The sequence below is a fragment of the Neopelma chrysocephalum genome, unplaced genomic scaffold (genome assembly GCF_003984885.1).
Source record: "Neopelma chrysocephalum unplaced genomic scaffold, ASM398488v2 Primary Assembly neopelma1_59, whole genome shotgun sequence".
Taxonomy (NCBI): domain Eukaryota; kingdom Metazoa; phylum Chordata; class Aves; order Passeriformes; family Pipridae; genus Neopelma; species Neopelma chrysocephalum.
In genome coordinates this window covers 15524236-15539414 of record NW_020897714.1, presented here as the reverse complement: position 1 = coordinate 15539414, position 15179 = coordinate 15524236, and positions in this window count along the sequence as shown.

Below are 15179 nucleotides of genomic sequence, written 5' to 3'. Positions count from 1 at the left end.
TTCTTTCCAACAGAGATGGAGATAATGAATTTAGATACAGATCTTTACACTTGACAGCTGAATTGCATAGCAAGTCCCCAAAATAATTTAAAGACAATCCAGTAGCAAAATGCTGGTAATATTGGAAGCCTCCTTTGTGTGGGGGGCTGTTGGCATCAAAACAGCTTGCTTTGGCCATATTGCAGCCCTGGACGAACAAGCTGGCTGCTGGTGAGTGGAAGGGAGCAGTGACTATGGTTGAGAAGGAGAGTCAGGGACAGCAGCGGGGTCTGACCCCTTTAGGCAGCACACATCCACAACTCCCCTTTCAGTTCTCGAGCAGCAGGATGAGGGCTGCGCTCTTGCTCTGTGTTGGCTCTGCTCCTCCCCCCTTCTTGCTGCTGGCATTGCCTGGCTCTACTCCCTCTTGTGGGGTGCCAGTACTCAGTGCTGCCCTTGGCCAGCCTTTCTCCACTGGCTTCAGTGTCACAGGGCTGAGCTCACAAAAGAAACAAAATGCTGCAGCCCCCTCAGCTCAGCCAGGTGAGCAGAAAAAAGCATGTCTGGGAGGTTTAGGGACTGAGATATTATCTTTTATTAAGAGAAGTAATAAAACAAGCAGATGCCTGGGGAGAGATGGTGCATGGTGCTCTGGAATGTGTCTAAATAACATGTTTATTTTTGATCAGTGATACTGCTTGTGAATATGCTTGTGTCATTCCTTCTGCTTAGCTGCCTGTGCACAACAGATAGCTTGACAACATAAGAACAGCCTTGCTCCCTGAAAAAGTCCCCTCTGCCAGTACGTATCACAGTCATACTGAGCTAACATTACCACAACCTCCACCTTGTCCTGCTACATCCATTTCCTTCATCTTTAAATCACTTCAGTTATAAACATTATGACACCCTTAGAAACAGCCTGGCACAGAGATGACGAGTCTTCATCCAGCCATTTCGAAGCACCTCCGCCTCAGATAGGAGAGAAGACAAGGGAGGGAATGTAATTTCTGAAAACGGACATGTGGAATCTTTGGATAACAGTGGGCTTTCTCCTGGGGGTCCTGTCCCTCAATCCCTCATGGTCTGTCTCTGAAAGCATGCATCCAAGGATTACCAGTAACTCTAAGAGTCTTTGAGTTAAATAGTTTTCCTTTGAAATGAAAAGTGTTCCGGTAAATATTATCTAAAATAATTGGAAAAGAAACTCATTCTGATGTCCTTCAGAGCCATTACTTGTCTCTGCAGCCATCAGTTCTTCCAAACTGCATGCTATGCTCCCTGCCATTTTCAGTCTCAGGAACAAAATAAACATTTCTGGTATGACAGTGATGTTCTTTGCTTTGTGTGTTGATTACTGCCTCCTCTCAAAGAAGTTCCCTTCTTTAAATGAGCCAACCCCTTCCCCTTCCTGTCTCCTAATTGCCCAGATTCCTGGTACAGGACTTTCATTTCCTGGGAAGGGGAGAGATTTGGTCAAGAAAAGGGCAAAGAGACTTTTTAAAATATTGAATTCAGAGTTACTGAGTGTGTCCTATAAACAGAAACTTTCGAACTTGTGAATTATGTGGTAGAGCATCCCTAATTAGTGAGAAGACCTTGCTTCTGGAAATGTAATGGAAATGGACTGCCTGGTCCTTCAGTGGGAACGTAATGCTCTGCAATGTTGTGAACAGGATCACTTCTGTATGCAATCCCAGGTGTGAACAGCCTAGTCCCTGGAAACCCAGGGGTAGCAGGTAGTACCCACGGAAACTGTGCTGAGTTCATGCCTTGGACTTGCTCCTTTCCCACAGGGGCAAGTATCAAACTGTCTTTCATACTCCACAAGTGTAGAAGCTGGAGCAAGAATGGGCAGCAATAAGTGGAGAAGAGCTGAGACTATGACTGTGATCACTTCGGCCAGAAAGAACCTTTTTGTGCTTTTGAAGTCTGTAAGCAAGTTAAAAAATTTAATTAATCACCTCCTTTAGGACTTTCAACAGTATGCTGATAAAGGTTTCACTCATGACAACTGAGCCATTCCTCTAGATGTAGTTTCCTGGAGGTATCCTATGCCCATCCACTTACCAGATCAGCAAAGAATGTTCTAGTCCTCCTTTATGACATTAGCCCTACCTGCTTTCATGCTGATGTGTTCCCAAAGCAGCAAGTTGCCCTGATTTGGATGACTGGGTGTTGTATGTAGAGAGACATTTTGGGAGAAGTACATAACTCTCAGTAAACAAGGGGTTTGAAAACTTAACCCCAGAAATGAAGACATGCCAAGGGAGATCCAAGAGGACCTGCATTTTCTCTCTTCCAGAAAGGCTGACACCAAGGCTGGGGTAATGATTTAGGAGAGATGTCTGGCTGCATCTTTAGCTAGTGAAGCATGACAGAGAGACTTTCAGCAAAGTACTCCAGGAGGAGACAGCCTTTGCTTTCCTTGTGTGCCAGTCTGACTTTGGTACCCTTGTCTGGCCACTGATGGTGTTCCTTTCAGCATTCCTTGCCCACTGTGCCTGGAGTAGTTTCCCCTTTTCCATCCTTTTCCACTCCACTTTGTGGGGTTAAGAAGACTGTTTGAGATTTGCGCCGAGAGCGCGTCAGGCTCTCTCTTTCATGGCTGGCTGTTGGCAATAGAGGTCCTGAGATAGCCATCCTGCCATGGAATTTGATTTCTCCTGCCAGCAGTGTCTTGGGTAAGAGGTTCTGCAGAACACTGCAAGAAGCATTCCTGGGAATCAGGTTGCGCACAAAAACTCCATGTGCAATGATACAGAAAATTCTTTGTTGCTTCTGGGTCAAACATCACCAGAATAACACAAAGTAAAGCTGAGATCCAGCATAAACTACTCCTCCCTTTTAGACTTCATCAGAAAAAACAATGTTGATAGATTTTAGATTATTTTTTATCAACAGGCTTCATGCTAGTACAGATCTTTGTCCCCACACAGCTGGCATCAAAGCTGGCATAAACCCAATATTGTCTGTCCTGGCTAAATTATCAAAAATACAATTGTATTTACATGTTTAATCTTAATCAGACACACCTGGTTGGACTTGATGATCTTAAAGGTTTTTTCCAACCTTATCGATTCTGTGATTCTGTGAAATGGCTCTACACAAATCTGCTATTGACTGCAGAACCATGGCCTGGGAAGAAGCCAGCAGTTTGGGTCAGTGTGTGTAGACTAATCATTAATCAATGCTGTGATTTTTCTTGAAGGAAATGAGCATTGGGGGAGAAAAATATAAGGAACAATTTTAAAGTAAGATCAAGTAATTGAATTCACAGCCTGTTGCTCCCTAATATTTTCTTGCAATTTAGAGCAGGTTCTCAGGGCAGGCAGTTCTTGTTGTTCTCTGGGTGCCACAAATCCCAGTGTCACCTCCTGGAGCTGGAGAGTTGCTGAGGAGCCATGTCTGGGAATCACAGGCTTCAGGGAGATGTAACCAAAGAACATGATAACACACAAGGCTTTGGTTCTAGCCTTGATGAAGAATGTGTTACTGCAGCCCTGGGAGAAAGAGCTTCTGTTCTGTGCAGTTTCATCCTCTGGGGTGCTAGGTGTTGGCAGCAAAGCTCAGGCAGATGGAGTTGGGGACTTCTAGCTCCTCTCTGCTCCACAGACACAGCCATTTCCCAGCAGCCTTGGGCATTACAGTCTATGGGTCCCCGTGATGTGAGGGGAGATAGTCTATGTTCCTCTGGGGTAGAGCTGGAGACTGTTAGAAGCGCCAGGTCGGTGCTTGCCTGGCATAAATGCCAGTGAGTAATAGTTACCAGATTATACATATAAATGATTTATAAAGCCAACGCCTCAGCTCTGCTTGATAGTTCACTCTAGATAAAGTTTGTTGCTTGACCATGATTATAGATGACCATAAAACTCCTCAGATGCCTTTCAGGGCAGCTCAAGGACTCATATGTCAGCGTCCATCAGAGGAATACTAGCTCAGTTCATGTTGAAGTTCTTCCCAGGTTGTTGTTCATGTGCCAAAAAGACCAAGACAGCCTTGCAAACACTCAGAGAGATGAGATAGGAGAAAAATAGGGTGGGTGTTTCATCAGGTTAGGGCTAGGGCCATGCTTTCAGCATGCACAAAATGCCTTTTCACTCAAATCTTGATGACTCTCCTCCCTGTGGCAACTCAGGAGCCAGGAGAAACACTTGGTTTCTGGCATGGGTTGACGGCGTGCTCTGGGAGTCTGAAGTTCTGGCACCATTTGGGCATGCACAGATGGCAGAGGGTCCCACCGTTGCAGGGGGAGTGCAGGTGATAGCCTAGGACTCTCATGCTGGCTGGGCAACAGAGCTCAGCATCCTCCACTTAAGAGGCCATCACATTGCTGGACACCTTCTTTTCACTTAGCACAAGACGATGCATGAAGGTCTCCTTCCACTGCTTCCTATTGAACATTAAGGTGAGTGGGTTGGTCTGACTTTGAGGACAACGCAGGCACATAAGCATCCCTGGATACTGCTCGCTAGAGACCCAGGACCTCAGCTCAATTCTTCACTCCTCCCACCAGAACCCTTTCTTGAATGATTCTCATGGTGCACTATTTGCCAGAAATGACCAGTTGTTGCATCAATATTAAGGTCTTTCAAGTTTTCTCCTCTCCTACTGGTTAATCACAACTGATACTTAATAAGATCTCCAACTTCCTAGTATCACCAGAGACATTAAGCTCCCTAAGGGACATACCATCTAAATGGGTGTGTTTCAAAGGCCCGATAGCATTCCTGATCCAGCCGCCTGCTTCTGTAAAATGATGCCTCCCTTTGCAGTTTGTACCTAATCTTGGTGGGCACATAACCACGCAAACACATACACACTTGTGTGCAAGCACGCACACCTTGTCGTCAGCCGCACCCAACCTTGCACTGCCTGCCACGCTTTTGCCTCTGTGGTTGTAATATCTCTTGTTACTAGATAAAAATGAAGGACTTGCAAAGTGTGAAGGTGCTGTTGGTGGAAGTGATAGCCAGATGGGGGAAGAGCGAGAGAGGGCAGTGGCAAGCCAGGAGCAGTTGGGAAAGAGAGAGGGCAATAGCAATCCAGGAGCATCACTGAGAATGGTTTTCCATAGAAAATTCACTGCAGGATATTTAGCATGTGCTGCTCTGTCATAGGTTACCTCTGTTTGCTTTGTGAAGCCAGATTTGAAAGACCTACACCCTTTAAATGCTGTCTAGTTCAGTGGCTCCACTTCTTAAAGATGGAGCACTTGAGGCATTAGATTTGAATCCTAGTTAGAGAGATTAAGTACTTGAGAAGTGAAGCTGAGGCCCTAATGTAATCCATTTAATTATCCTCCCTTTAATTCTATCACTATAAAGAACAGAAATCTCAAAGGGAGAGCTAACTGAAAAATGCAGTCTGTGCATAAAATTCCTACTCTTACTGTTTTGTCTTCTGATACATGCAAAGAAAAAAATAATTCCTCAAATATATAGTCTTAAACACAGTCACACATACAGATGAACACACACAGATACTCTTCCTCACTCATTTAACCAAAATTCCATTATTCCATCGAAAGATCAGATGGAAATTTCCACTGACAATTCAGACTGCCTGTCAGGACTCAAAAGTGTCTCTTGATCTGCTGCTGGGATAGTTTCAGTCTTACTTCATGCCTTCATTTAACTCCTCTCCTGAAACGATAAGCCTGTGGGAACATTTGCTATCTCAGTTAATGGTCACTAAAGATATGGTAAACTTGCCATGTTTGCATAGATCTAAACGAGCAGCAATGCTGGATTAGAAAAAAGCTGTTAAATGTGAAGTAGAAACTTCTGTACTCTAGGAATTTCCAAGCTGGATGCTGTGCCCAGGGCTGGGAGGAGGTGAGGTCTGAACTAGACAGAAAATATAGCCGATTGCAATGTTCCTGGCCTTGCATATTTTTCTTCCAACCTTCTTGACAACCCAGGAGCTCTCCTAAGCTAGGGGGAAGAACAGCAGTGTGCAGTCTTTATTAACAGCCAAATGGAGAGGACTTGGCTTGAAGAGAGAAGGTTTACAAAGCTTCTGCCTTGCAATACGGAGAGAAAGAGAGCACACCCATTTGGACCAATAACTTCAACCTAAGGAGCCCTTTTCTGGCCTTGCTGTGCTTCTTTCCTGGCCACTTAGCTGGCTGCTGGGTGTGATGGACAAGCCTCCCATGGGAGCCCCTGGGCTCCCTGTTGCTCTCCACACCTGGAGCAGCCCTGGCTGTTTTGCTTGGTAAATAAAAGTGACACTCTGTGACAGCCATACCCCAGGGAAGGATTTAGTGGAGGTTTAATTGCCAATTAACCTCTTCAGAAATGCAAACAGAGCTTTAGTTAATGTATGAGCAATCCAGGAAAGCATCAGAGAGAGGGATGCCTCTTAGTGTGTGGCAAAGAGAAGCTTCAGCTTCTCTGCAGTAGTTCTTCTCTTCTTCCAAGGTTATTCCATTGCTCAATAATCCCTTCCTTGTACATTATGAGCAAACTGCTATAACAGACATTTGTTTGCAGTAATGAAATACCAAGTCCACTTCTGGGTCACCCAAGTCCACATATGCCAACTGGCATATGAGCCTCTTTAAAAGGCTATATAGTGCTTTTCCCATGAATCCCTGGCTGCAGATGGGACCTCACCCAGGGTAACACCTAGCAGGTTTTAGGCACCAGATAGTACTGCTACATTTCAGGAAGCACACAGTACTCCATCTCTGGGACCTGTGGGGAAGTTCATTTAATCACACAGAGAATTCATTGCCTCTGTGCTTACGTTTTAAAAGGCAAAAAGAATCACTACAAATTTTAGCACTGACCTGCTTGGCGCACAACACATCCCATTATGTGGGATGAACTAAGGTATATCCTTGAAAAAAAAAACCCCAAACCTATGCTGTATATGAATGAAGGGATCTCATATATGCTATGGATTTGAGCATTATTGCTCAGTTCAAGGGCTTTATCAGGTTACAGGGCTGTGATATTCATAGGAGTAAAGTTACCATGAGATCTTACAGCACGTGGGGTTAGCTTTTCCTCAGCCAGAACTGAACACATACAGTAGATTTGAAGCTGTGTTGAACCAGAACTGAACCAAACTAATTTCAGTTCTTACCTGACAACCCAAATAAGAACTAAATCCAACATCTAATGATTCACCTGTGTGACCAGCAATGTCACTAGAGCTAAGGGCAAAAAGAAGTGGCAATCCACATGCATGATTCTGCCAAATAAAGCATACATTCTGGATGCATGACATGACAGTTTGGTTTCTTTAGCAAACACAGCATCTGTTAACAGTCCTGTTCAAATTAAAAAAAATGTCTGCTATTATGTAACAGTTGATAATCCCCAATCTCCGGAGTGGTTAATCTAGATGTATGCATGGTTAAAACCTCTGCTGGCCAATTGAAATCTGACTTTCCTCACTACTTATTTATAATCTTCAAGCAGAGCAATGACACTGTTGAATCTGTTATTGGTTAGGATGTATTACAATCTTCAAGGACAGAAAAAAATTTTGATTGGTTTGCCCTAAACTAACCATTCTTCTCTTTACTTATCAAAAAGATTTGACTACTACAGTTAATGAGTTGAAAGAAGTTGTTGAATATAAACAAACCATCTTTTCCTAACAAGCAGCGCTACATTAATTAACAAGAGACTTGCCCAGAAAGCCCAGCACAGTCTCTATTGCCTTCTATCATGCACCTAATTGCTTTTTATCTTCTAGAGCACCTGGAAACACAGATTCCAGCCAGTCCCTTAATGGCTGAGGTGGGATGTGCCTGCAGGGGTGCAATGAAAGAACCTCTACCTGCACAGGGGTTGTAGTGACTTCCTCTGGCAAGAGGCTTCAAAGCACAGAGATGTTTCCTATAATGCCATTAAGATGGGGAGAGCCACATGGGAACTGCTGAGGCAGCTCACATCTCCCCTGCACCCTAGAAAACACAAGCAAAACAGAACTGGAAGCAAACAGCTTGGGCAGGCACCTGTTAAACAGACAAGAGAAGAGCCTGCAGATCCATATTGCAGTGCAACATGAACAGCAAAGCAAAGCACCAGCCCTGTTGGGGGACGTGGTTGCAGACTGCTTGGTGGCACAAGGCTGGGGAGAAGGAAGCAGGGCAGAGTGCAGAAGGCGCTTAGAAAAGGGGATTGATACATGAGACTTTTGTGGTGAAGGGAGGGATTCAGACATGTAGGAGAGACTAAAGGTGGGGGGAGAAGATTGGAGGTGCCCCCCTCCAAAAAAAAATGGAAGCTTAATAATACAACACATTGTGAGGCATACTGGGCAAGAGGAAATCTCACTTGGGGAGGATCTCGGCAGAACTCCTCAGGTCTGTGCCAGCTGCAGGAATGAAGCACAGCATTGCCAGTTAATTATGTGAGGGGAGCCCTTGGCCAATGCCTCCAAAGGAACAAGTCGGTCTATGTGGAAAGGCCCGAGGGCAGGGAGGGAGGCTGCACCCAGGCACTTGTGGGCGGAGGGGCTTCCCTACTCCAGCCTATGCAGGGAGATTCCCTTTCCCTCAGTCACAGGAGAGGTGGTTCCCCAGCTTCATGCACCTGTGGGCACCACTGCCCCAAGATCTCAGTCAGTGAATGCTTCCAAAGGTTAGTGAAATCCCTTGGTCAGCCTTATCTGATCAAATGATGGGAGTGGACTGGGTAATAATGCAATCCTGCAAGACAATTCAGGAGAGCAGAAAGACGCAAACTCTGCTCGTCTGAGATTCTGCTGAGCAGGCAGGCTCACCTGCTCTAGCGTACCAGTAATTTGTATGTCAGGCAGTCCTGGTTTCTGCCATGGGGCTCAGCCCATTGCCCACTTCAGTCACAGAGACAAGCCTTCCAGCTGAAGCAGAACCCAGGGCAGTGCAGCAGCTCACAAGCTGTTTCCTTCTATGTAAGATTCATTTTAAGGCTCAGCATGGCTTCTGGTGCACAGTTACTTCAGCAAAACAAGCAGGAATTTACATATTTGTCCTGCCAGTATGAAGGCAAAGGAAATGAGTGTCATCACAGAAGCCACTTCAAGGCAAGGTCACCCAACCACTGTTGGCTTCAGATCTCTACTTGTCAAAGGTCTTCTCCCACCAAGGGAGATAAGAGCTCCGTACAACTACTATCCCACTGAAAAAGAAAGACTTTTCCCCCATCAGTCCTCCTCTTTATCCCTGTATTTTCACATGACAATAACTACTGCACTGTCTTTTCCATAGACTTCAGCATATTTTTGGATGTTAATCCACAAGCACTTTGCGTTTGGAGACTAATCCTTGACAACCAAAGACAGCCTCTGGCATGCACCAGGATAAAAGTTTAGCAAACCTGTAAGCGTGCACATGAGCAGCAGTAATAGGAAATCACTCACTAGTGGCAAATTTATGATTTTGAATACATATTGAAGGATAAGAAGTATTACTTCCCTGCTGATGATATACCAAGCACAGAAGCTGGCAAGGACAGCTGGGTATTTCCCGTTATAAATTCCCTTCAAATGAGCTACAATAAAGACAGTAGAAGACCAAGTATATCCAATTACATGCATGACTGGGGTACCTTAATTTCTGTTGCTTGTAATAGAATTGAATAAGCCTCCACACATTCTCTCCCAGGCTTGCTCCATGGATCCTGCGCCCCCTTACATTGCTACTGCAGGAAAGAAGGTTCTTTTGTGACTCCAACTCTTATTGTGCAAGACTTTTTACCACATCAAAGCCAAGCAATTTCATGTTTTAGTTTTGTTCATGGGATGAAGCAAATGTACAACAAAAGCCACACAAAGGAATAATTTTTTAATGAAAAGCTAGCATAACCAAATCAATTCGACCTTATCATGCAATCCTCCCTCTACATCACATAGATAACTTGCAGAGCAAGTTTTGCTATTTGCTTTCCTTTACACAGAGGCATGTTTGTGAGTGAAAAACTTAAGGAGGATTAAAGGGTACTTAAATCAGTTCAGATGGGAAATGCCAAAAACCCACCTTCCTTGACAATATCAAAACAGGAGGAGGAAGTGATAGACAGAAGTAGTAGTCTCTGTGAGATGGAAGACAAAACATTTTTGCATAGAAAGCCCATATTGCATTTCCCTTTCCTCAGGAACCTTTAGAAAACACCAAGCCCAATGGAAGGCAGAGGCTTTTTACATGAGTCCTACTCCTAACTTTATTCGTGAGAGAGTAAAAAGAGCTGCAACGATGAGGATCCTTCAGCAGAGAAGGCAAAGATAGAGTCCTCTTCCCTTTGGGCACACAAAATGACCATGTCAACCTCTAGTAAACACAGCTTCATGCTTCTGGGTGCTTCCCGGAAAAAGTGTTGAACAAGCTCCAAAGGCATCCACCCCTCCCTGAGGACCTATAATATCAATATCTGAAGACTGCACAGTGCCACTGTCTCCTGTTGCACAAGTAGGCATGACCTTGGCACAGTCCAACACGCATCCTACCATGAAACATGGCATATACTCAACTACCATGTTCAGGAAGGCATATACACCCAGGGGGGCTTTGGAAGCACAAAGAGTTATGTCATCATCCTAAGTTTCCACATCTGAAGGGTCCTCAGGAAGAAATACAGCACTAGAGGCATGGCTGTGTTCATCCTTGGGCCAGAGATCAAGCAACCACTTCCATTTCTTAGGTGCCAGAGGAACAAAACATCCTTAGTTCTTCCTCTTAAATATTGTCATTCAGAAAGAGCTTTCCTAGTCAGACCAGGAGAAAAAGCCATCTGAAAAATAAGAAAGTGTCTTTTAACCTGGTTTTCTTAAAGTTCAAGAGTTAACCCAGAGCTTGAGATTCTGTCAGAAACTCATATTCTGATTCTCCATATTTACAGGAGTTGGTTTTGTTTTTTTCCCCCCCAAAATCTACTGGTAAGTACAAAAGCTAGAGGAGTAAGAATTCAGAATGACTACATGGACTACGTCTGGCACCAAAGCTGGATTTTTACAGCATTTCCTCTGCAACATTTACAATAACTAATTTCTCACTTGAATGTTTACAGAAGCTCCTCACATGTCATTGCAGGCAAACCACAACTTCACATTTATACAACATCAAAATGCTTGGTACATGCCTGTGTCTTTCACAGGTCATGCAATCAATTCCATTTCTTCTTGAGTATGTCCAAGGGCTTTTAAGTGTGTTGGATATTTTCCTTCTTCTGTGCTTGTCTAAACTGGAAATGTTTACTAACTTCAGTCCTGATTTGTAAACTAAGGCCCTCCAGATTCCCAATTATTTCTGAGAGTTCTCTCCTAAACTGAGACTCTTCTCAGCACAAGTTAATGATGTTGAGAGAGTGTCATGGTACTTAGCTCTCCCTCTCTAGTTATCTTTACCTTTTTGGGGAGAGGGGAAGCAGGCAGGTTGCCAGGCCCTTGAACAAGCTCTGTGCCTCATGGTTACTTTAAGCAGACTTAGGCTCAGGCTGCCACCACAGAAAAAAGCCCTGGATTCCCCACTGTGGTTCCCAGTTGTGCTTTCTGGCCCGTGTCTTCCCTTGCAGCCCCTGGGCACCGAGGAACTGACACGGCCAAATTCTCTTCAGACAGGTCAGTTCAGTTCAGCTTCTGTGCTGGACCACTGTGTGGTTGTAGGGATTGCTTGCTACTTTTTTGCAGCTATTGTCACTTATCTTGGAGTTAGTTATCCACACTGACATCAATGTTTAATTTTACTTCTCCCCTCAAAAGGATTGTCCCACTTCTGTCAGGTCTAGAACACTTAAATGAAGGCCACTCTATCCCTATTTGTTAGTGCCTGAAGTAGTCACCTATGCAGTACTAAAAATCAAAACTATAAAACGTAATTTAAAATATGTGTTACAAATGCATAAACAATCACCTTCTTATCACAGACTTAGAAAGTGTAGAATGGTTTCAAACTGCCAACATCCCCGCAGAACATTTTTCAAGAACACAGCTTTTATTGAAACTTCACTTAGTTTCAACTACAAAAATATGACAGGTTATGTTAGCCCAATCCTACCTTACATCACACTAAGGTTAATCCTCCACTCAGCTCCCTGCTGTGCAAAACTCAAGAGGTGTGCAGGGGTGTACTTCAGAACTGCTCGTCAGAAGTCCTCCTGACTGAACAAATACACTGGAAGCAGTTGTTGTACAAAAGTATGCAGTCATGCACATACCAGTGCTGGTATTTTCTGAACTTTTATCCAGAGACAGGTCTCACTTCATTCTTTTCCCCTCGTGTTTCTTTAGATCAGCTACAGATTTTGCTTAGGCTGGCTGCAGATTCTGTTTTGACCCAATACATGTTTGGACACTCCCTATTCCACTTCAGTTATACAAACACCCTCTGACCCAGCCCTCCTGAAGTAGTCACAATAAAAAACCCATTTCCTGCCCCTCCAACCTGTTGAGGTATTTTTAGTTGAAATTGAATGCACATACCTGTGGCAGGTGAGGCACCAGTGAGAATGTGGGTGTGGTGAGACCTTTGCTTTCCTAGTGCTAAATGCTTCTGTGGCTTGTCATTCCAAATCAAGGGAGGTGGCCAGCTGTCTAGGAGTCACTCCTCTCAAGGAGGCTCTGTAACCTTTCGCAATGAGCAGCTCTACTTCTCTCTCCAATATTCTTGCAACTGCAGAGGAGGGATAGAGAATCTTTGACCCCATCAAGGGGCAAGACTGCTGCGGTTACAGCCTGCCATATAGGAAAGAACACAGAGAGATGCTACAGATTCCAATAAGCTATTAAAGCAAGCATCATGCTACTTTTGAAGGGAAATTACTCTGCCCTACCTCCTCCAGCAGTCATGTGCCCTTCACATCACCTTACAAGATTGGTTCAGGACTGACTATGCATCCCATCCATTACATAGCTGGGAACAACACTCAAGAGCTTTTCCAGGGTCCCAGGGCCCTGAGAAGGATTTAAGCTTCCTTTGCTGATACTGGAACCAACCCTGTCCTGCTTGTGAAGAATAAGAAATTTTGTTCAAGCACCCAGCAGGACAGAAGACCAGTTGGGAGTGTTCTCTTGCTCCATGGGGAACAAGCATTTGCATCTCCACCTACAAGCTCACTCATTTTATTCCTCTCTCTCTGGTACATTCTAGGGCTGTTTCCTCTTATCTGTGGGGTTTCCTACCAAATGGCCCCATAGAATTACCATGTGGTCTATCTGGACTTCAGCAAAACCTTTGCCACTGTCTCCCATAGCACACTCCTGAAAAAGCTGGCAGCCCACGGCTGGATTAGGAACTGGCTGGAGGGCCGGGCCCAGAGAGTGATGGTGAACATTGCTGCATCTGGCTGGTGGCCAGTCACTAGTGGTGACCCCAAGGGATCAGTGTTGGCCCCAGTTCCATTTAATATCTTTATTGATGATCCAGATGAGATAGAGCATACCATTAGGAAATTTGCAGATGACATCAAACTGAGGGGGGAGCGTTGATCTGCTGGAAGGCAGGGGGGCTCTTCAGAGGGACCTGCACAAGCCAGAGAGATGGTCTGATTCCACTGGGATGAGGTTCAACAAGGCCAAGTGCTGGGTCCTGCACTTTGGCCACAACCACCCCCTGCAGCACTACAGGCTGGGGAGAGAGTGGCTGGAGAGCAGCCAGGCAGAAAAGGGACCTGGGGGTTTGGATTGACAGAAAACTGAACATGAGCCAGCAGTGTGCCCAGGCTGCCAAGAAGGCCAATGGCATCCTGGCCTGTGTCAGGAACAGTGTGGCCAGCAGGACCAGGGAAGTGATTCTTCCCCCGGAATCAGTGCTGGTGAGGCCACACCTGGAGTACTGTGTCCAGTTCTAGGCCCCCCAATTTGGGAAGGATATTGAGGTGCTGGAGCAGGTCCAGAGAAGAGCAATGAGGCTGGTGAAGGGACTTGAGCACAAGTCCTATGAGGAGAGGCTGAGGGAGCTGGGGTTGTTCAGCCTGAAGGAGCTTCAGGGGAGACCTCATCACTCTCTACAACTCCCTGAAAGGAGGTTGGAGCCAGGTGGGGGTCGGTCTCTTCTCCCAGGCAACCAGCAGTAGGACAAGAGGGCACAGTCTTAAGCTCTGCCAGGGGAGGTTTAGGTTGGATATTAGGAAGAAATTTTTTACAGAGAGAGTAATCAGACATTGGAATGGGCTGCCCAGGGAGGTGGTGGATTCACGGTCCCTGGAGATTTCTAAGATGAGACTGGATGTGGCACTTAGTGCCATGGTCTAGTAACCACGGCAGTGTTGGATCAAGGGTTGGACTTGATGATCTCGGTGGTTTTTCCCAACCCTGCTGATTCTACGATTCTATGTTCAAATTTCTGGGCTTCCATTCCTGCCCCTCTGTGCTAGGACCCATGGAAAATACACATTTCCTGCTTTTCAAGAATGCTCTTAGCAGTCAACATATCCAAGATTTGTTCACTTACTATCTGCCACTGATCTTGGACAACTTTAGAGCTATCAAACTTGAAGATATTTGGGAAATTTGAATAAACTGCTACAAAATAAAAAGGACAAAGTGAGAAAAACTGGCACTCTTCTTGCACCAGAGAGTATGTCTGTTCCTCATGAAGAAACAGACCCATGGTTTTTGGATTTTTTGCAAAATGTGCTGCCCCTAACAAAAGCATAAAAGCATTCTGACTAGCATACAAGTGTATACTAGATTTACCCTGACAATGTGAAATAACCACTGTGCTCATCGACTACTGCAATAGTTTCTACTTTCCATCTAGATCTAAAAAAGACTATTGTGAACATTGTTTTTCATATAGCAGAAAATCCAGTTTATGAGTGGTTCTAATGGACATCAAATTCGCACGTTGAGTGATATAGAGGAGCTTTTCATTCTTCTCTGCCCACCAGCAGCAACGTCCAGCTTGAAATTTCTTATTGCCAATGAGAACTAGCACTAACCTGGTTAGATATGAAGGTAAGTACACTTATCCCATTGTTGCACGAGTCTACTTATATGGCATGGAACTCTGCCTAACACAGAGAAATAACTAGGGAAATAGAGCTTCTATGATACCCGTTTTTCTTCACCACCCTGCTTGTGAGCAGCTTTCCTATGTTAATACCCCCCTCTTGTGTTCGTTTATAAGTACTACAAGAATCAGCAGCAAAAACCCCACCCAAAACCCAGACCTTTCCTTGTATCATGTCAATCATTACAGATTCTGGATGGAATTCCAAGCAGTGAATAGCCTCCTGCCAAAACTGATGCTCCCGTGCTAG